This window comes from Oncorhynchus gorbuscha, unplaced genomic scaffold, assembly GCF_021184085.1.
Source record: "Oncorhynchus gorbuscha isolate QuinsamMale2020 ecotype Even-year unplaced genomic scaffold, OgorEven_v1.0 Un_scaffold_1837, whole genome shotgun sequence".
Classification (NCBI taxonomy): Eukaryota; Metazoa; Chordata; class Actinopteri; order Salmoniformes; family Salmonidae; genus Oncorhynchus; species Oncorhynchus gorbuscha.
The window spans coordinates 82,501-102,601 of record NW_025746507.1 but is presented as its reverse complement, the minus strand read 5'-3'; the positions used below and the strand labels follow the sequence as shown (position 1 = coordinate 102,601).

Genomic DNA, 20,101 nt, shown 5'->3' with positions numbered 1-20,101 from the left:
AGACTACTGTGGAGCTGGTGCACATGTTTACATGGTTCTGCGCATGCTTCAGCTCATAGAAATCTGAACGCATCACTGGTGTTTTGGAAAGTTGTTGAATTATAGTTTTCTGTGCATATATGGTATCACATTCCTACTGGCGAAGGACCAACTGCACGGAGTACAACCGGTAAAGTACGTTAAAATATCATTTAATTCAGCATTCTGGCTTGTAGAGGTTGTGAGAAGACACTTTCCTGATCCAAACGCTCATTGATGCCTGATGTAGAATTCAATGAAATTCAACATCGGCGGTTTCCAGAAAAAATAATTCTAGGGTGTTATTTGGGACGTAGACTTTGATAATCAGTGCATGATTTGGACTGAAATATAGGTACCGGTACTCAGCTCCGATGTGCCCAAGTCAAGCACGGTTGATAATGCAGATGTTGAGGATAGAGTCTGACACAAAGGCTGACATTACATTCTGACAGACATCATACTCTCTTTTTATATTATACTCCCAAATGAATAAGGGAAAGTTAGTTATCACTATCTTTTTTTTAATACTTAGCAGGCAGATTAGATATTAGTGCACTCTTAGATATTACTGCACTGTTAGAGCTAGAATCACAAGCATTTCGCTACACCCGCAATAACATCTGCCAAACAGGTGTACATTTTATTTTTTGTTTTTTTGTTTTTTGTTGTTATACTGGAACAAAATCACCAGCAAAAGTACCTGTTTGAAATCAGTCCAACAGGGGACGGTATTTAGCAGACACTTTGAGGGTGTACCTACAGTCATGCCTACCTACTACTTAGATTGAGTTGAGCGCCTCCTGCTCTGCGCTACACTACCGCCAGACGGACACACATTCTTCCATTCAGTCAGTCAGTTGGCTTGTCTGACGCTGAAGTGCAAGTCGACTATAGTCTCCCCTCTCTCGGGATTTGTTTTGAGAGAAAGAGCGCTGTTTCTGTACAGCAAAAGAAAACATGTGTGTATATTGATTATTTTGAATGCGCTTGGAGAAAGTTCAATTATACTATTTTCTTGCAAAAACGCGGACACAATGTGACAATGTTGACCAGCAGACTGGGTTATCCATGACGGATTGGTAAAGAGCTGTTCATTAATCAAGGAAAACGGGACGTAGGAATGGGGAAACCTCAGTCCAAACATGGTAAGATATATCTCTTATAAACATCTTTATATGAGTATTCCATACTGATTGATCATTGATGAATATTTTGTTCACATTGTAACGAATTTCTCATTTGAATGTCCATATTGTGCTGTGATCTAAAGCGGGCAAACGTAGAGAGAACCCCGAAGGTGAGGATAACCCTCTATCATCCTTTAGAAATAACGCATTAAACCTTGTTTTAAACCTTACATTATCTTAAGTTAATATCATTGATATTCATTATAATTCCCCCTCCGATCTGTAGGAGACAGTTTTGTTGTGAACGCTTTCCTCCGAAGAGCGATGGGGGAATGTGAGATGTACAGCTCCTCAGATCACAAACTGAACAACATGCAGGTAAGAAACGAAACACTTGTACTTTTAAATGTCTTCCTATGTGCCTTCTTGGATAAAATGATACAAAAGTAATAATAATTATAAGAATGTGGCTAATGATTATAATGATTTGGATACTGAAAATAATGTTAATAATAATAATAATAATTTGATAATAGTCTATTATAAATAAAATACATGACTCTTTAACACAGGTTGAGAAGTTTGTATATTAGATGGTCCATAGATGGTCTACAGTTGGGATCAGTTGTAATTAGAAGTTCCTCTAATGCTGCCCCAAGAGGACAAATCAATTAACTCCTTCATGATTCAGACACCATTTTGGGGACTGGCGCTCCATAAAATGCAATTTCTTGAAATGAAAGATTTAATGATCAAAATTAAGATTTGTATCCAAAATCTCGAGGTTGTTTTCTAGCATTTATTTTGTATGTTTGCAAGTAATGTGTTTCCCCTCCAAGAAACGTGTAGAGATTTGGTAAAGCCTGGCCTAAGAGTTGGTGACTGAAGGGGAAGGTCTGCCCATACTTCATTTAGAAAAGGACACAGACTGGGGTGTGGTGTCAGTCTGTCTGGCAGGTCCAGGTTGGCAGAAGGACAGTGTTGTGTCATACCTGTCCCTCTGCCTGTAGATGAAGTACTCTCTCTACCACACACCAGCAGAACTAAACTCACTGTGATCTGCAGTCATTAAGTAAACATTCAAAGGCCTTTGCAAAGACATGTTGATGTCATGAAGTTGCAGATTTTAGTTGTTGTTGTTTCTGTCATATCTGGTGCTGAGACAACAGTGTTGTGGTTATTCCCCTGGCTGGGACAACAGTGTTGTGGTTATTCCCCTGGCTGGGACAACAGTGTTGTGGTTATTCCCCTGGCTGGGACAACAGTGTTGTGGTTATTCCCCTGGCTGGGCCAACAGTGTTGTGGTTATTCCCTGGCTGGGACAACAGTGTTGTGGTTATTCCCCTGGCTGGGACAACAGTGTTGTGGTTATTCCCCTGGCTGAGACAACAGTGCTGTGGTTATTCCCTGGCTGAGACAACAGTGCTGTGGTTATTCCCTGGCTGGGACAACAGTGTTGTGGTTATTCCCTGGCTGGGACAACAGTGTTGTGGTTATTCCCCTGGCTGGGACAACAGTGTTGTGGTTATTCCCTGGCTGGGACAACAGTGTTGTGGTTATTCCCCTGGCTGGGACAACAGTGTTGTGGTTATTCCCCTGGCTGGGACAACAGTGCTGTGGTTATTCCCCTGGCTGGGACAACAGTGCTGTGGTTATTCCCTGGCTGGGACAACAGTGCTGTGGTTATTCCCCTGGCTGGGACAACAGTGTTGTGGTTATTCCCCTGGCTGGGACAACAGTGCTGTGGTTATTCCCCTGGCTGAGACAACAGTGCTGTGGTTATTCCCCTGGCTGGGACAACAGTGCTGTGGTTATTCCCAGACTGGCTGGGACAACAGTGACTGTGGTTATTCCCCTGGCTGGGACAACAGTGCTGTGGTTATTCCTGGCTGGGCTGCATGCTGGGAGGTAACAGACTGGCTGGGCTGGCTATTCCCCTGGGCTGGAAGAGGTTATACAGTGCTGGGCTGTTATATCCAGCCTGGCTGGGCAACAGTGGGAGGTTTATCCTCCCTGGGCTGTATATATTGAAGGACAACAGCCTGCTGTGGTTATATTGAAGAGGTTATAACAGCCTGGCTGGGCTGCATATTGAAGAGGTTATAACAGCTGGCTGGGCTGCATATATGAAGAGGTTATAACAGCCTGGCTGGGCTGCATATTGAAGAGGTTATAACAGCCTGGCTGGGCTGTATATATTGAAGAGGTTATAACAGCCTGGCTGGGCTGCATATATTGAAGAGGTTATAACAGCCTGGCTGGGCTGTATATATTGAAGAGGTTATAACAGCCTGGGGCTGGGCTTATAACAGCCTATTGAAGAGGTTATAACATCCTGGCTGGGCTGCATATTGAAGAGGTTATAACAGCCTCCTGGCTGGGCTGCCTGATGGGCTGCATATTGAAGAGGTTATAACAGCCTGGCTGGGCTGCATATTGAAGAGGTTATAACAGCCTGGCTGGGCTGCATATATGAAGAGGTTATAACAGCCTGGCTGGGCTGCATATTGAAGAGGTTATAACAGCCTTGCTGGGCTGCATGCTGGGGAGGCTATAACAGCCTGGCTGGGCTGTATATATTGAAGAGGTTATAACATCCTGGCTGGGCTGCATATTGAAGAGGTTATAACAGCCTGGCTGGGCTGTATATATTGAAGAGGTTATAACAGCCTGGCTGGGCTGCATATTGAAGAGGTTATAACAGCCTCGCTGGGCTGCATATTGAAGAGGTTATAACAGCCTGGCTGGGCTGCATATTGAAGAGGTTATAACAGCCTGGCTGGGCTGTATATATTGAAGAGGTTATAACAGCCTGGCTGGGCTGTATATATTGAAGAGGTTATAACAGCCTGGCTGGGCTGTATATATTGAAGAGGTTATAACATCCTGGCTGGGCTGCATATTGAAGAGGTTATAACAGCCTGGCTGGGCTGTATATATTGAAGAGGTTATAACAGCCTGGCTGGGCTGTATATATTGAAGAGGTTATAACAGCCTTGCTGGGCTGCATATTGGAAGAGGTTATAACAGCCTTGCTGGGCTGCATATTGAAGAGGTTATAACAGCCTGGCTGGGCTGCATATTAACAGCCTTGCTGGGCTAATATTGAAGAGGTTATAACAGCCTGGCTGGGCTGCATATTGAAGAGGTTATAACAGCCTTGCTGGGCTGCATGCTGGGGAGGTTATAACAGCCTTGCTGGGCTGCATATTGAAGAGGTTATAACAGCCTTGCTGGGCTGCATGCTGGGGAGGCTATAACAGCCTTAAATGGGAAATCTGCAGTTGTTACTTCCATTTTTGAACAGATAAATGAATGATATGCACCCATTGATTATTGAAGAATATAACTTATAAATGCCTCATGAGCTTAGTTCAACTGTCGTACCCCATCAGAATATGATGGATGGTCAGTCCTTGCATCCATAGCTCTGTCTATGAATTTGAGAGTGGTTAAATTTCTCCAACTCCATCCTTCAGATTTTTAGCAAAACCGTGGCGGGGAGTACTCTTTGTTCTAGTTTCAACTGCTGATTGCAGCTTTAAGCCCTCCGGGGAGCTTTGGCTGTGTGTCTTATTCTCAATGCCTTCTATTATAGTCAGCGTAGCTCCCAGTGGACAGCCTCCTCTCTCTCTCTCTCTCTCTCTCTCTCTCTCTCTCTCTCTCTCTCTCTTTCTCTCTCTCTCTCTCTCTCTCTCTCTCTCTCTCTCTCTCTCTCTCTCTCTCTCTCTCTCTCTCTCTCTCTCTCTCTCTCTCTCTCTCTCTCTTACATCACTTCAATTAGCATGTCATGTTGAGGGGTAATATTAATCAAAAGTAGTCAATTAGCATGTCATGTTGAGGGAATGGGGCCCAGGTCAAAAGTAGTGCACTATATAGGGAATGGGGACCCGGTCAAAAGTAGTGCACTATATAGGGAATGGGGACCCGGTCAAAAGTAGTGCACTATATAGGGAATGGGGACCCGGTCAAAAGTAGTGCACTATATAGGGAATGTGGCCCCGGTCAAAAGTAGTGCACTATATAGGGAATGTGGCTCTGGTCTAAAGTAGTGCACTATATAGGGAATGTGGCTCTGGTCTAAAGTAGTGCACTCTATAGGGAATAGGGCTCTGGTTTAAAGTAGTGCACTATATAGGGAATGGGGCTCTGGTCTAAAGTAGTGCACTATATACAGAATAGGGTCCCGGTCAAAAGTAGTGCACTATATAGGGAATGGGGCTCTTGTCTAAAGTAGTGCACTATATAGGGAATAGGGTGCGGAACCATTGAGAACGGAACCATTGGAACGGAACCATTGAGACAGGAGTTATGAGCAGTTGGTTCTGGTAAGGTGGGTGGCTGTACGGCCGTCATGTCTGTAATACTGCAGGAGTTATGGATCAGAGGGTTATTACCGCCCACTCAGGGCAAATTAAAAGACAACTTTCCTCCACTTCACAGGAATTCCTGCTCACACTCTCCCCTAAGGGTGAAAACCACCACAGACAGACAGACGCAGACAAACACACACGCACGCGCACACGCACACACGCACGCACGCACGCACGCACGCACGCACGTACACACACACGCACGCAACACACACACACACACACACACACACACACACACACACACACACACACACACACACACACACACACACACACACACACACACACACACACACACACACACACACACACACACACACACACTACTGATTCAAAGGGTTTAGATTAAATGTGGAAGACACATTTCGGTTGAATGAATTCAGCTGTGCAACTGAGTAGATATCCACTTTACCCTCCCTTTCCTCATATCCCAAACACACATAACATGCACACACATGCATACTGACACCACACACACACATTCACACACAGTACTGATACTCCCTGTATTTAGCCATGTTATTTTCTACTCCCTGTATATAGCCATGTTATTTTTAACTTCCTGTATATAGATAGCCATGTTATTTTCTACTTCCTGTATATAGATAGCCATGTTATTTTCTACTCCCTGTATATAGATAGCCATGTTATTTTCTACTCCCTGTATATAGATAGCCATGTTATTTTCTACTTCCTGTATATAGATAGCCATGTTATTTTCTACTTCCTGTATATAGATAGCCATGTTATTTTCTACTTCCTGTATATAGATAGCCATGTTATTTTCTACTTCCTGTATATAGATAGCCATGTTATTTTCTACTTCCTGTATATAGATAGCCATGTTATTTTCTACTTCCTGTATATAGATAGCCATGTTATTTTCTACTCCCTGTATATAGATAGCCATGTTATTTTCTTCCTGTATATAGATAGCCATGTTATTTTCTACTTCCTGTATATAGATAGCCATGTTATTTTCTACTTCCTGTATATAGATAGCCATGTTATTTTCTACTTCCTGTATATAGATAGCCATGTTATTTTCTACTTCCTGTATATAGATAGCCATGTTATTTTCTACTTCCTGTATATAGATAGCCATGTTATTTTCTACTTCCTGTATATAGATAGCCATGTTATTTTCTACTTCCTGTATATAGATAGCCATGTTATTTTCTACTTCCTGTATATAGATAGCCATGTTATTTTCTACTTCCTGTATATAGATAGCCATGTTATTTTCTACTTCCTGTATATAGATAGCCATGTTATTTTCTACTTCCTGTATATAGATAGCCATGTTATTTGTTATTCACTGTCACAATATTTTATTTGATCTTTAACTCTGCATTGTTGGAAAAGAGTACAAATCTGTCGTTCTGCCCCTGAACGAGACAGGTAACACACTGTTCCTAGGCCGTCATTGAAAATAAGAATTTGTTCCTAACTGACATGCCTAGTTAAATAAAGGTCAAATAAAAATATATAAAATAAAGTAAGCATTTCACTGTTAGTCTACCCCTGTTGTCTACCAATGATATGATATGAGTGGGACCAGCCCACCTCCTAAAGCCTAAGAACATCCCAGTATAAGCTGTTTGGTGGTGTGTGTGTGTGTGTTGGGGTGTCAGTGTTAGTGTGTTGGGGTGTCAGTGTTAGTGTGTTGTCAGTTTAGTGTGTAGATAGCCAGTGTTAGTGTGTTGGGGTGTCAGTGTTAGTGTGTTGGGGTGTCAGTGTTAGTGTGTTGGGGTGTCAGTGTGTGTGTTGGGGTGTCAGTGTTAGTGTGTTGGGGTGTCAGTGTTAGTGTGTTGGGGTGTCAGTGTTAGTGTGTTGGGGTGTCAGTGTTAGTGTGTTGGGGTGTCAGTGTTAGTGTGTTGGGGTGTCAGTGTTAGTGTGTTGGGGTGTCAGTGTTAGTGTGTTGGGGTGTCAGTGTTAGTGTGTTGGGGTGTCAGTGTTAGTGTGTTGGGGTGTCAGTGTTAGTGTGTTGGGGTGTCAGTGTTAGTGTGTTGGGGTGTCAGTGTTAGTGTGTTGGGGTGTCAGTGTTAGTGTGTTGGGGTGTCAGTGTTAGTGTGTTGGGGTGTCAGTGTTAGTGTGTTGGGGTGTCAGTGTTAGTGTGTTGGGGTGTCAGTGTTAGTGTGTTGGGGTGTCAGTGTTAGTGTGTTGGGGTGTCAGTGTTAGTGTGTTGGGGTGTCAGTGTTAGTGTGTTGGGGTGTCAGTGTTAGTGTGTTGGAGTGTCAGTGTGAGTGTGTTGGGGTGTCAGTGTGAGTGTGTTGGGGTGTCAGTGTAATTATGTGTGAGTGTGTTGGTAAAGTCCAGTGTGTGTGTGTGTGGGTGTGTGTGTGGGGGTGTGTTGGGGTGTCAGTGTAAGTATGTGTGAGTGTGTTGGTAAAGTCCAGTGTGTGTGTGTGTGTGTTGGGGTGTGAGTGTGTGTGTGTGTGTGTGTGTTGGGGTGTCAGTATCAGTATGTGTGTGTGTGTGTTGGTAAAGTCCAGTGTGTGTGTTGGGGTGTCAGTGTCAGTATGTGTGTGTGTGTGTGTTGGTAAAGTCCAGTGTGTGTGTGTGTGTGTGTGGGGTGTCAGTATCAGTATGTGTGTGTGTGTTGGTAAAGTCCAGTGTGTGTGTGTGTTCGGGTGTCAGTGTCAGTATGTGTGAGTGTGTTGGTAAAGTCCAGTGTGTGTGTGTTGGGGTGTCAGTGTAAGTATGTGTGTGTCTGCGGTAGCAGAGAGAACAGTCTGTGGCTCGGGGGTAGAAGCTGTTCAGGATCCTGTTGGTTCCAGTCTTGGTGTGTTGGTACCGCTTGCCATGCGGTAGCAGAGAGAACAGTCTGTGGCTTGGGTGGCTGGAGTCTTTGACAATTTTCTGGGGCCTACCCCATGTAGCACCTTGCGGTCGAATGCCAAGCAGTTGCCATACCAAGTGGTGATGCAGCCAGTCAAGATGCTCTCGATGGTGCAACTGTAGAACTATTTGAGGATCTGAGGGCCAATGCCAAATCTTTTCAGCCTCCTGAGGGGGAAGAGGCGTTGTCGTGCCCTCTTCACGACTGTGTGAGTGTGTTTGGACCATGATATGTCCTTAGTGATGTGGACACCGAGGACCTTGAAGCTCTCGACTCGCTCCACTACAGCCCTGTTGATGTTAATGGGGGCGTGCTCGTAACTCCGTTTCCTGTAGTCCACAATGAGCTCCTTTGACTTTCTGACATTGAGAGAGAGGTTGTTGTCCTGGTAACACACTACTGTAAGGTTTCTGACCTTTTAATCTCATCTAGCCAAGACTTGTTTTTCCTGTTGACTTTGAATTTGCTCTGTGTAGGGAGTGGATGAATTGTGTGGATACAGAAGGATCAAATGCAATTAGGTTACTACGTAGGTGTTGCGTAGTACGGCAGAGCTTGGTTAGTCTGGACGTAGATCCATAGATCTCACACCTGCATATCAATGCTGCACTAAATTGTTTAATTTCTCAACGTTGCTCTTTTTAAAGGGGATAGAGCGCCATCTTCCAATGTCTTTTTGGTTTATATTTTTTGTTTGTACAACTGTCTTGAGTTACTTTATTCATAAATCTAATTGAATTTGATCAGGGCCTCAAATTAAAATGGTTTTCATAGGTCGGTGCTGTGCCTGTCACCTCATATACTGCACCACTGTTCCATGGAACAAGGAAGTAACTAACTAACTAACTAACCTGTTTAACATAATCACAGCATTAGACAACTAACTCTTCCCCTTTGAAATGTATATTTGCTGAAATAAGACTATGATCTCACCTGGGGTTCCCCTTTATATGGTGTTATTGTACTTCAAATACCCAACCTTTCACTGGACTCTGTAGTATTAATACCCAACCTTTCACTAGACTCTGTAGTATTAATACCCAACCTTTCACTAGACTCTGTAGTATTAATACCCAACCTTTCACTAGACTCTGTAGTATTAATACCCAACCTTTCACTGGACTCTGTAGTATTAATACCTAACCTTTCACTAGACTGTAGTATTAATACCCAACCTTTCACTGGACTCTGTAGTATTAATACCCAACCTTTCACTAGACTGTAGTATTAATACCCAACCTTTCACTAGACTGTAGTATTAATACCCAACCTTTCACTGGACTCTGTAGTATTAATACCCAACCTTTCACTAGACTGTAGTATTAATACCCAACCTTTCACTGGACTCTGTAGTATTAATACCCAACCTTTCACTAGACTCTGTAGTATTAATACCCAACCTTTCACTAGACTCTGTAGTATTAATACCCAACCTTTCACTAGACTCTGTAGTATTAATACCCAACCTTTCACTGGACTCTGTAGTATTAATACCCAACCTTTCACTGGACTCTGTAGTATTAATACCCAACCTTTCACTAGACTGTAGTATTAATACCCAACCTTTCACTAGACTGTAGTATTAATACCCAACCTTTCACTGGACTCTGTAGGATTAATACCCAACCTTTCACTAGACTGTAGTATTAATACCCAACCTTTCACTGGACTCTGTAGTATTAATACCCAACCTTTCACTGGACTCTGTAGTATTAATAACCAACCTTTCACTGGACTCTGTAGTATTAATACCCAACCTTTCACTAGACTGTAGTATTAATAACCAACCTTTCACTAGACTCTGTAGTATTAATAACCAACCTTTCACTGGACTCTGTAGTATTAATAACCAACCTTTCACTGGACTCTGTAGTATTAATAACCAACCTTTCACTAGACTCTGTAGTATTAATAACCAACCTTTCACTGGACTCTGTAGTATTAATACCCAACCTTTCACTAGACTCTGTAGTATTAATACCCAACCTTTCACTAGACTGTAGTATTAATACCCAACCTTTCACTAGACTGTAGTATTAATAACCAACCTTTCACTGGACTCTGCAGTATTAATACCCAACCTTTCACTGGACTCTGTAGTATTAATACCCAACCTTTCACTAGACTCTGTAGGATTAATACCCAACCTTTCACTAGACTCTGTAGTATTAATACCCAACATTTCACTAGACTCTGCAGTATTAATACCCAACCTTTCACTAGACTCTGTAGTATTAATACCCAACCTTTCACTAGACTCTGTAGTATTAATAACCAACCTTTCACTAGACTCTGTAGTATTAATAACCAACCTTTCACTAGACTCTGTAGTATTAATAACCAACCTTTCACTAGACTCTGTAGTATTAATAACCAACCTTTCACTAGACTCTGTAGTATTAATAACCAACCTTTCACTAGACTCTGTAGTATTAATAACCAACCTTTCACTAGACTCTGTAGTATTAATAACCAACCTTTCACTAGACTCTGTAGTATTAATAACCAACCTTTCACTAGACTCTGTAGTATTAATAACCAACCTTTCACTAGACTCTGTAGTATTAATAACCAACCTTTCACTAGACTCTGTAGTATTAATAACCAACCTTTCACTAGACTCTGTAGTATTAATAACCAACCTTTCACTAGACTCTGTAGTATTAATAACCAACCTTTCACTAGACTCTGTAGTATTAATACCCAACCTTTCACTAGACTGTAGTATTAATACCCAACCTTTCACTAGACTGTAGTATTAATAACCAACCTTTCACTGGACTCTGTAGTATTAATACCCAACCTTTCACTGGACTCTGTAGTATTAATACCCAACCTTTCACTAGACTCTGTAGTATTAATAACCAACCTTTCACTGGACTCTGTAGTATTAATAACCAACCTTTCACTGGACTCTGTAGTATTAATAACCAACCTTTCACTAGACTCTGTAGTATTAATACCCAACCTTTCACTAGACTCTGTAGTATTAATAACCAACCTTTCACTGGACTCTGTAGTATTAATAACCAACCTTTCACTAGACTCTGTAGTATTAATAACCAACCTTTCACTGGACTCTGTAGTATTAATAACCAACCTTTCACTAGACTCTGTAGTATTAATAACCAACCTTTCACTAGACTCTGTAGTATTAATAACCAACCTTTCACTGGACTCTGTAGTATTAATAACCAACCTTTCACTGGACTCTGTAGTATTAATAACCAACCTTTCACTAGACTGTAGTATTAATACCCAACCTTTCACTAGACTGTAGTATTAATACCCAACCTTTCACTAGACTGTAGTATTAATACCCAACCTTTCACTAGACTGTAGTATTAATACCCAACCTTTCACTAGACTGTAGTATTAATACCCAACCTTTCACTAGACTGTAGTATTAATACCCAACCTTTCACTGGACTCTGTAGTATTAATACCCAACCTTTCACTAGACTGTAGTATTAATACCCAACCTTTCATTAGACTGTAGTATTAATACCCAACCTTTCACTAGACTGTAGTATTAATACCCAACCTTTCACTAGACTGTAGTATTAATACCCAACCTTTCACTAGACTGTAGTATTAATACCCAACCTTTCATTAAACTGTAGTATTAATACCCAACCTTTCACTAGACTGTAGTATTAATACCCAACCTTTCACTAGACTCTGTAGTATTAATACCCAACCTTTCACTAGACTGTAGTATTAATACCCAACCTTTCACTAGACTCTGTAGTATTAATACCCAACCTTTCACTAGACTGTAGTATTAATACCCAACCTTTCACTAGACTCTGTAGTATTAATAACCAACCTTTCACTGGACTCTGTAGTATTAATACCCAACCTTTCACTAGACTGTAGTATTAATACCCAACCTTTCATTAAACTGTAGTATTAATACCCAACCTTTCACTAGACTGTAGTATTAATACCCAACCTTTCACTAGACTCTGTAGTATTAATAACCAACCTTTCACTGGACTCTGTAGTATTAATACCCAACCTTTCACTAGACTGTAGTATTAATACCCAACCTTTCATTAAACTGTAGTATTAATACCCAACCTTTCACTAGACTGTAGTATTAATACCCAACCTTTCACTAGACTCTGTAGTATTAATACCCAACCTTTCACTAGACTGTAGTATTAATACCTAACCTTTCACTAGACTCTGTAGGATGTGTTGGTAGAGTACAGGGAAAATAATCACATTGGAAGGTTGGAGCCCACACACTGTTTACATTAGTTACGCAATGACTCTTCTCACATTTTTGGGTGATGCTGTGTGGTTTTGTTTTTATTTGTAAGTAGTGACAAAACAACAAAATAGAATCAGAGGTCTTGAAGGTTGGGCAACATTCCTTCCTACTCCCTCTACCCTCAGACCACCTCTCCCTCCATCCCCCAGGAGAGAGGGAGTCGAGGAATTGAGAAAGAGAGGTAGTAGAGGGATTGAGAAAGAGAGGGAGTAGAGGGATTGAGAAAGAGAGGGAGTAGAGGGATTGAGAAAGAGAGGGAGTAGAGGGATTGAGAAAGAGAGGGAGTAGAGGCATTGAGAAAGAGAGGGAGTAGAGGGATTGAGAAAGAGAGGGAGTAGAGGGATTGAGAAAGAGAGGGAGTAGAGGGATTGAGAAAGAGAGGGAGTAGAGGCATTGAGAAAGAGAGGGAGTAGAGGGATTGAGAAAGAGAGGGAGTAGAGGGATTGAGAAAGAGAGGGAGTAGAGGGATTGAGAAAGAGAGGGAGCAGAGGGATTGAGAAAGAGAGGGAGCAGAGGGATTGAGAAAGAGAGGGAGTAGAGGGATTGAGAAAGAGAGGGAGTAGAGGCATTGAGAAAGAGAGGGAGTAGAGGGATTGAGAAAGAGAGGGAGTAGAGGCATTGAGAAAGAGAGGGAGTAGAGGCATTGAGGGAGTAGAGGGATTGAGAAAGAGAGGGAGTAGAGGGATTGAGAAAGAGAGGGAGTAGAGGGATTGAGAAAGAGAGGGAGTAGAGGGATTGAGAAAGAGAGGGAGTAGAGGGATTGAGAAAGAGAGGGAGTAGAGGCATTGAGGAGAGGGAGAGGGCATTGAGAAAGAGAGGGAGTAGAGGCATTGAGAAAGAGAGGGAGTAGAGGCATTGAGGGAGTAGAGGGATTGAGAAAGAGAGGGAGTAGAGGCATTGAGAAAGAGAGGGAGTAGAGGGATTGAGGGAGTAGAGGGATTGAGAAAGAGAGGGAGTAGAGGCATTGAGAAAGAGAGGGAGTAGAGGCATTGAGAAAGAGAGGGAGTAGAGGCATTGAGGGAGCAGAGGGATTGAGAGAGGGAGTAGAGGCATTGAGAAAGAGAGGGAGTAGAGGCATTGAGAAAGAGAGGGAGTAGAGGCATTGAGGGAGTAGAGGGATTGAGAAAGAGAGGGAGTAGAGGCATTGAGAAAGAGAGGGAGTAGAGGGATTGAGAAAGAGAGGGAGTAGAGGGATTGAGAAAGAGAGGGAGTAGAGGGATTGAGAAAGAGAGGGAGTAGAGGGATTGAGAAAGAGAGGGAGCAGAGGGATTGAGAAAGAGAGGGAGTAGAGGGATTGAGAAAGAGAGAAAGGAGGGAGTAGAGGCATTGAGAAAGAGAGGGAGTAGAGGCATTGAGGAGAGGGAGAGGGATTGAGAAAGAGAGGGAGTAGAGGCATTGAGAAAGAGAGGGAGTAGAGGGATTGAGAAAGAGAGGGAGTAGAGGGATTGAGAAAGAGAGGGAGAGAGGCATTGAGAAAGAGAGGGAGTAGAGGCATTGAGAAGAGGGATTGAGAAAGAGAGGGAGTAGAGGGATTGAGAAAGAGAGGGAGTAGAGGCATTGAGAAAGAGAGGGAGTAGAGGGATTGAGAAAGAGAGGGAGTAGAGGCATTGAGAAAGAGAGGGAGTAGAGGCATTGAGAAAGAGAGGGAGTAGAGGGATTGAGAAGAGAGAGAAAGAGAGGAGTAGAGGGATTGAGAAAGAGAGGGAGCAGAGGGATTGAGAAAGAGAGGGAGTAGAGAGGGATTGAGAAAGAGAGGGAGTAGAGGGATTGAGAAAGAGAGGGAGTAGAGGGATTGAGAAAGAGAGGGAGCAGAGGGATTGAGAAAGAGAGGGAGTAGAGGCATTGAGAAAGAGAGGGAGTAGAGGGATTGAGAAAGAGAGGGAGTAGAGGCATTGAGAAAGAGAGGGAGTAGAGGCTTTGAGAAAGAGAGGGAGTAGAGGCATTGAGAAAGAGAGGGAGTAGAGGCATTGAGAAAGAGAGGGATTGAGAGGAGAGGGAGTAGAGGGATTGAGAAAGAGAGGGAGTAGAGGGATTGAGAAAGAGAGGGAGTAGAGGGATTGAGAAAGAGAGGGAGCAGAGGGATTGAGAAAGAGAGGGAGCAGAGGGATTGAGAAAGAGAGGGAGTAGAGGGATTGAGAAAGAGAGGGAGTAGAGGCATTGAGAAAGAGAGGGAGTAGAGGGATTGAGAAAGAGAGGGAGTAGAGGCATTGAGAAAGAGAGGGAGTAGAGGCATTGAGGGAGTAGAGGGATTGAGAAAGAGAGGGAGTAGAGGCATTGAGGGAGTAGAGGGATTGAGAAAGAGAGGGAGTAGAGGCATTGAGAAAGAGAGGGAGTAGAGGCATTGAGAAAGAGAGGGAGTAGAGGCATTGAGAAAGAGAGGGAGAGAGCATTGAGAAAGAGAGGGAGTAGAGGCATTGAGAAAGAGAGGGAGTAGAGGCATTGAGGGAGTAGAGGGATTGAGAAAGAGAGGGAGTAGAGGCATTGAGAAAGAGAGGGAGTAGAGGGATTGAGAAAGAGAGGGAGTGAGAGGAGAGGGAGCAGAGGGATTGAGAAAGAGAGGGAGTAGAGGCATTGAGAAAGAGAGGGATTGAGAAAGAGAGGGAGTAGAGGGATTGAGAAAGAGAGGGAGTAGAGGGATTGAGAAAGAGAGGGAGTAGAGGCATTGAGAAAGAGAGGGAGTAGAGGGATTGAGAAAGAGAGGGAGCAGAGGGATTGAGAAAGAGAGGGAGTAGAGGCATTGAGAAAGAGAGGGAGTAGAGGGATTGAGAAAGAGAGGGAGTAGAGGGATTGAGAAAGAGAGGGAGTAGAGGCATTGAGAAAGAGAGGGAGTAGAGGGATTGAGGGAGTAGAGGGATTGAGAAAGAGAGGGAGAAAGAGAGGGAGTAGAGGCTTTGAGAAAGAGAGGGAGTAGAGGCATTGAGAAAGAGAGGGAGTAGAGGCATTGAGGGAGTAGAGGGATTGAGAAAGAGAGAGGGAGTAGAGGCATTGAGAAAGAGAGGGAGTAGAGGCATTGAGAAAGAGAGGGAGTAGAGGCATTGAGGGAGTAGAGGGATTGAGAAAGAGAGGGAGTAGAGGCATTGAGGGGAGTAGAGGGATTGAGAAAGAGAGAGGAGTAGAGGGATTGAGAAAGAGAGGGAGTAGAGGCATTGAGAAAGAGAGGGAGTAGAGGGATTGAGAAAGAGAGGGAGTAGAGGCATTGAGAAAGAGAGGGAGTAGAGGGATTGAGAAAGAGAGGGAGTAGAGGGATTGAGAAAGAGAGGGAGTAGAGGGATTGAGAAAGAGAGGGAGTAGAGGCATTGAGAAAGAGAGGGAGTAGAGGCATTGAGAAAGAGAGGGAGTAGAGGGATTGAGAAAGAGAGGGAGTAGAGGGATTGAGAAAGAGAGGGAGCAGAGGGATTGAGAAAGAGAGGGAGCAGAGGGATTGAGAAAGAGAGGGAGTAGAGGGATTGAGAAAGAGAGGGAGTAGAGGCATTGAGAAAGAGAGGGAGTAGAGGGATTGAGAAAGAGAGGGAGTAGAGGCATTGAGAAAGAGAGGGAGTAGAGGCATTGAGAAAGAGAGGGAGTAGAGGCATTGAGGAGAGGGCAGTAGAGGGATTGAGAAAGAGAGGGAGTAGAGGGATTGAGAAAGAGAGGGAGTAGAGGGATTGAGAAAGAGAGGGAGCAGAGGGATTGAGAAAGAGAGGGAGCAGAGGGATTGAGAAAGAGAGGGAGTAGAGGGATTGAGAAAGAGAGGGAGTAGAGGCATTGAGAAAGAGAGGGAGTAGAGGGATTGAGAAAGAGAGGGAGTAGAGGCATTGAGAAAGAGAGGGAGTAGAGGCATTGAGGGAGTAGAGGGATTGAGAAAGAGAGGGAGTAGAGGCATTGAGGGAGTAGAGGCTTTGAGAAAGAGAGTGAGTAGAGGCATTGAGAAAGACACCTTCACAGTTCTAGAGGGAGTAGAGGCATTGAGAAAGAGAGGGAGTAGAGGCATTGAGGGAGTAGAGGCCTTGAGAAAGAGAGGGAGTAGAGGGATTGAGAAAGAGAGGGAGTAGAGGGATTGAGAAAGAGAGGGAGCAGAGGGATTGAGAAAGAGAGGGAGCAGAGGGATTGAGAAAGAGAGGGAGTAGAGGGATTGAGAAAGAGAGGGAGTAGAGGCATTGAGAAAGAGAGGGAGTAGAGGGATTGAGAAAGAGAGGGAGTAGAGGCATTGAGAAAGAGAGGGAGTAGAGGCATTGAGGGAGTAGAGGGATTGAGAAAGAGAGGGAGTAGAGGCATTGAGGGAGTAGAGGGATTGAGAAAGAGAGGGAGTAGAGGCATTGAGAAAGAGAGGGAGTAGAGGGATTGAGGGAGTAGAGGGATTGAGAAAGAGAGGGAGTAGAGGCATTGAGAAAGAGAGGGAGTAGAGGCATTGAGAAAGAGAGGGAGTAGAGGCATTGAGGGAGCAGAGGGATTGAGAAAGAGAGGGAGTAGAGGCATTGCCAATCATCTCTTCCCTCCCTCCAAGAGAGGGAGTAGAGGCATTGAGAAAGAGAGGGAGTAGAGGCATTGAGGGAGCAGAGGGATTGAGAAAGAGAGGGAGTAGAGGCATTGATTTGAGAAAGAGAGGGAGTAGAGGGATTGAGAAAGAGAGGGAGTAGAGGCATTGAGAAAGAGAGGGAGTAGAGGGATTGAGAAAGAGAGGGAGTAGAGGGATTGAGAAAGAGAGGGAGTAGAGGGATTGAGAAAGAGAGGGAGCAGAGGGATTGAGAAAGAGAGGGAGCAGAGGGATTGAGAAAGAGAGGGAGCAGAGGGATTGAGAAAGAGAGGGAGTAGAGGCATTGAGAAAGAGAGGGAGTAGAGGCATTGAGGGAGTAGAGGGATTGAGAAAGAGAGGGAGTAGAGGCATTGAGAAAGAGAGGAAGTAGAGGCATTGAGAAAGAGAGGGAGTAGAGGCATTGAGGGAGCAGAGGGATTGAGAAAGAGACTAGATCAAGGCATTGAGGAGTAGAGGCATTGAGGAGTAGAGGCATTGAGAAAGAGAGGGAGTAGAGGGATTGAGAAAGAGAGGGAGTAGAGGGATTGAAAAGAGAGGGAGTAGAGGCATTGAGAAAGAGAGGGAGTAGAGGGATTGAGAAAGAGAGGGAGTAGAGGGATTGAGAAAGAGAGGGAGTAGAGGGATTGAGAAAGTGAGGGAGTAGAGGCATTGAGAAAGAGAGGGAGTAGAGGGATTGAGAAAGAGAGGGAGTAGAGGGATTGAGAAAGAGAGGGAGTAGAGGGATTGAGAAAGAGAGGGAGCAGAGGGATTGAGAAAGAGAGGGAGTCAGAGGGATTGAGAAAGAGAGGGAGTAGAGGGATTGAGAAAGAGAGGGAGTAGAGGCATTGAGAAAGAGAGGGAGTAGAGGGATTGAGAAAGAGAGGGAGTAGAGGCATTGAGAAAGAGAGGGAGTAGAGGCATTGAGGGAGTAGAGGGATTGAGAAAGAGAGGGAGTAGAGGGATTGAGAAAGAGAGGGAGTAGAGGGATTGAGAAAGAGAGGGAGTAGAGGGATTGAGAAAGAGAGGGAGCAGAGGGATTGAGAAAGAGAGGGAGCAGAGGGATTGAGAAAGAGAGGGAGTAGAGGGATTGAGAAAGAGAGGGAGTAGAGGCATTGAGAAAGAGAGGGAGTAGAGGGATTGAGAAAGAGAGGGAGTAGAGGCATTGAGAAAGAGAGGGAGTAGAGGCATTGAGGGAGTAGAGGGATTGAGAAAGAGAGGGAGTAGAGGCATTGAGGGAGTAGAGGCTTTGAGAAAGAGAGTGAGTAGAGGCATTGAGAAAGAGAGGGAGTAGAGGCATTGAGAAAGAGAGGGAGTAGAGGCATTGAGGGAGTAGAGGCATTGAGAAAGAGAGGGAGTAGAGGCATTGAGAAAGAGAGGGAGTAGAGGTATTGAGGGAGTAGAGGGATTGAGAAAGAGAGGGAGTAGAAGCATTGAGAAAGAGAGGGAGTAGAGGGATTGAGGGAGTAGAGGGATTGAGAAAGAGAGGGAGTAGAGGCATTGAGAAAGAGAGGGAGTAGAGGCATTGAGGGAGCAGAGGGATTGAGAAAGAGAGGGAGTAGAGGCATTGAGAAAGAGAGGGAGTAGAGGCATTGAGAAAGAGAGGGAGTAGAGGCATTGAGGGAGCAGAGGGATTGTGAAAGAGAGGGAGTAGAGGCATTGAGGGAGTAGAGGCATTGAGAAAGAGAGGGAGTAGAGGGATTGAGAAAGAGAGGGAGTAGAGGCATTGAGAAAGAGAGGGAGTAGAGGGATTGAGAAAGAGAGGGAGTAGAGGGATTGAGAAAGAGAGGGAGTAGAGGGATTGAGAAAGAGAGGGAGCAGAGGGATTGAGAAAGAGAGGGAGCAGAGGGATTGAGAAAGAGAGGGAGCAGAGGGATTGAGAAAGAGAGGGAGTAGAGGCATTGAGAAAGAGAGGGAGTAGAGGCATTGAGGGAGTAGAGGGATTGAGAAAGAGAGGGAGTAGAGGCATTGAGAAAGAGAGGGAGTAGAGGCATTGAGAAAGAGAGGGAGTAGAGGCATTGAGGGAGCAGAGGGATTGAGAAAGAGAGGGAGTAGAGGCATTGAGGGAGTAGAGGCATTGAGAAAGAGAGGGAGTAGAGGGATTGAGAAAGAGAGGGAGTAGAGGCATTGAGAAAGAGAGGGAGTAGAGGGATTGAGAAAGAGAGGGAGTAGAGGGATTGAGAAAGAGAGGGAGTAGAGGGATTGAGAAAGAGAGGGAGCAGAGGGATTGAGAAAGAGAGGGAGCAGAGGGATTGAGAAAGAGAGGGAGTAGAGGGATTGAGAAAGAGAGGGAGTAGAGGCATTGAGAAAGAGAGGGAGTAGAGGGATTGAGAAAGAGAGGGAGTAGAGGCATTGAGAAAGAGAGGGAGTAGAGGCATTGAGGGAGTAGAGGGATTGAGAAAGAGAGGGAGTAGAGGGATTGAGAAAGAGAGGGAGTAGAGGGATTGAGAAAGAGAGGGAGTAGAGGGGTTGAGAAAGAGAGGGTAGATGGGTGAGGGCTCCCTGGCTCCAGTGATATCAGAACCATTTTATAAGTCTTTGAAGTTAAGGCCAGACAGCTAAGGAATCCCCCCCTCCCGCCCTAACCTCCTAGCCTCTCCGACAATGGGGAGGGGAGACTTGTGATGTATCCATAAATAGTAAACAAGCTATTCTTTCAGGGTTTACGACGGCAACACAAACACACGGGGCTAAGTGTTGATTCTGTAGTAGGGTAAATGTCTGGGAGGGTTTTAGCTGGCTGGCTCTCAGCCCTAGAAACATAATCCTCCTCTCCTCACCAGGCTTCAGTGGAGGGGAAGAAAGAGGATTGTGATGCAGCATGATGATTTGGCCCTATCTGGGGAAACGCAGGCAGACGATATCATGACGCTTCTTCTCAGGTGTTCAAGTCATACATTTCTAGGTACCTGGCATAACAGGGAAATAACACTGGCCAGATCAAAGTGACAGGTGAATATGAGAGCC

General features: G+C 44.3%; 1 long non-coding RNA gene across 2 annotated transcripts in view; it reads left to right on the top strand.

Moving 5' to 3' along the window:
* Positions 1-902: 902 nt before the first annotated feature.
* LOC124024366 overlaps positions 903-20,101 on the top strand; it is a 75,612-nt gene continuing 56,413 nt past the window's right edge. Inside the window, exons 1-3 of one of the 2 annotated variants that reach the window (XR_006836978.1) lie at positions 903-1,166; positions 1,292-1,318; positions 1,435-1,526. This is a non-coding gene — a long non-coding RNA (uncharacterized LOC124024366). The remainder of the gene's footprint in view (positions 1,167-1,291; positions 1,319-1,434; positions 1,527-20,101) is intronic. The other variant, XR_006836977.1, reaches the window with a different exon arrangement.